Source organism: Octopus bimaculoides, chromosome 6 (genome assembly GCF_001194135.2).
Source record: "Octopus bimaculoides isolate UCB-OBI-ISO-001 chromosome 6, ASM119413v2, whole genome shotgun sequence".
Lineage (NCBI taxonomy): Eukaryota > Metazoa > Mollusca > Cephalopoda > Octopoda > Octopodidae > Octopus > Octopus bimaculoides.
In genome coordinates this window covers 95255930-95258563 of record NC_068986.1, presented here as the reverse complement: position 1 = coordinate 95258563, position 2634 = coordinate 95255930, and the positions used below count along the sequence as shown (strand labels likewise).

At 40.5% G+C, this 2634-nt stretch overlaps 1 long non-coding RNA gene across 1 annotated transcript in view; it reads left to right on the top strand.

Annotated features, from left to right (window-relative positions):
* Positions 1-661: 661 nt before the first annotated feature.
* Positions 662-2634, top strand: part of LOC128248159 (uncharacterized) — a 25419-nt gene continuing 23446 nt past the window's right edge. The window contains exon 1 of the long non-coding RNA XR_008264449.1: positions 662-899. This is a non-coding gene — a long non-coding RNA (uncharacterized LOC128248159). The remainder of the gene's footprint in view (positions 900-2634) is intronic.

Sequence of the window (2634 nt, the reverse complement as noted above, 5' to 3'; positions counted from 1 at the left end):
ATTGCGTAGCTCAGTTTAGACCAAAGTCTCGGAGAATCTTCAAAATATATCGGTTGCTACGATGGTGTTTGGTTCCGTTGGTATTTCAGAAAGCTGAGACATAGCACGGGTAGCTGTCCTTTGTAGTCCATGTGTGTACAAGCGGGCGCATAAATATTTGTATGCATGTGTGTGTGTGTGTGTGTGTGTGTGTGTGTAAGTATGAGTGTATGTATGTATGAGAATGTGTACGCGTGCGCAGGCTTGTAAGCATGTGTATCTGTGTCTATGCATATGCAATGGTGTGTGCGTTCGTGTTATGTGTGCATGTGTATGTATGTGCATGAGTATGCATGAGTATGTGAGAGTCTACGAATATGTGTGCGCGCGCGTGCGTAGGCATTGCCGGTGAGTGTGTGCTTATGATGTTCAAAACAACTGCAAACAATTATATAAGATATAAATCGTATGCAGACGTTCGCATACAGAGGTGTATAATTACATACACAGGCAAACACAATGGTGCGTACACACACACACACACAAATAGATAGATATACACACATACACTCAAACACATATGCACAGAAGTACAAACACAAACACACATATCCTTATGTATACAGACGTATATTTTTAGGGTCGTAAGCGACAACCAGTAGCAGCAGTGATCAGATAAAAACATGGCAAATAAAACATGGCAAACAAAAGCAGGCGGCGAATGGTCACGACTAACCAAACACTGCATTTAGCATACTGACATAGCATTAATCTTTCTAAAATTCCACTTGGGCATTCATCCATAACTTATCTTCAGGTATACATGTAATTTTTAAGGGAAAACACGATTTCTAAGTTATGCTATAAGGACATGCAGTTCATCTCTCGTAATAACATATCCAACTCAACGTCTTTCACAGGTACGTATTCCGGCTACAGTATACACTTCATTCATGTCTACTAATACTTTTATGTAAGAATTGTACAGATGTGTATTTGTCTATTTGTCCGACTGCCTGCATGTGTGTCGGCCTGTCTGTCTGCTTGCCTATCTATCTATCTCTCTATCTACCTCCCTCTCTATCTCTCTATCTACCCCCTCTCTATCTGTCTATCTATCTCTCTCTCTATCTATCTACCTCTCTCTCTCTCTATCTATCTACCTCTCTCTCTCTCTATCTCTCTCTCTATCTATCTATCTACCTCTCTACCTATCTATCTATAAACATACATACGCATACATGCAACACGTACACACACGCAGACACGCACATACACACAGGCACACACATACACTCGCTCACGCGTGCCTTCACCACAGCCTTTAGCTTGCGATTCGAAGATAGCTTATTGCCATCAAGGTCGGGAGCCTTGCAAAACGTCGTGGTCATTGCCTTGTCTCTTCATTAAATACAACATATAACTCGGGCGTGTGTGTGTGTGTGTGTGCGCGCAAGCGCACCCGCGCGTCGCATGCGTGTATGTGATATTTGTACTTGTCTTTGTCCTCCCCCACAGCTTGACAACCGGTGCTGGTGTGTTTACGTCTCCAATATGGTAGCGGCGGTTCGGCAAAAGAGACCGATAAAGTAAGTACCAAGTTTAAAATAATAATAAAAGAAAAAGTACTGGGCTCGATTCATTCGACTAAAAACTCTTCACGGCGGTGCTCCAGCATGGCCACACTAATGACTGAAACAAATAAATAAAAGATAAAAACCGAAAAATGTATGTAACTTATATGTAACATAAACGTGTTTTACCCACACAGGTAAGTGCAAATCAGCGAAGCGATTGCTAATGCGTTATTATGTAGATGTCATAGTTGCTTGGTCGTAGTGACGTCGTCAATGGCAGTCTTAGCGCTGTTGCTTTTTTTATTGGTGGTTTTGGTATAAAGAGAGGTGATGGTTGGTAAGAGGAAATGTCTTAATGTTTCGGGGGAAGTATATAATAAAGAAAAACAAAAGCGAAAAAAAAAAAAAAAAGAAATTTGCTTTGTCATAGGTTTCTCACGCTGAAGTTACTGCATCATCACGATTACCACCACCATCATCATCATCATCATAACGACGACGGCGACGACGACGACCACCACCACAACAACAAAAACACACAAGAAGATTAAATATCATACGATGAACAACAACAACAACCGTGGGGTAGCTGAACGTCGTTTCTTAATCTGCTTGAAATAAGTTGACAAATGCTCGTCAAATCAAGATCTGCTGTTTTAAAATTAAAAGGTCACTGGAGATTGCGGACGTATTTTGACCTCTGCAAAGTCTTTGGTTATTGGACTGTGTGACCAAATTAGACTTGGACAGGAGATAAACAATCGCAACAACCACAACACCAACAATACCAATAACCACTATATCAAAAAAAAAAAAAAACCCCAAAAAAACAGCACAAACAACAACTATTGCTACCACCACTTTAACCATTACCGCTAGCAGCAGCAGCGGCAGCAGCAGCAGCAACACAACAGGGACGCTACTACTACTACTACTACTACTACTACTACTACTACCAGGCCCTAAGCACTTAAAAGATTTTGGTGCCGCCATATATATGTAATTCAAAATATACACGATAATAAACCATAAATTAAATCCTTATTTTTGAAAATGAAACAAAATAGTAAGATAGAAA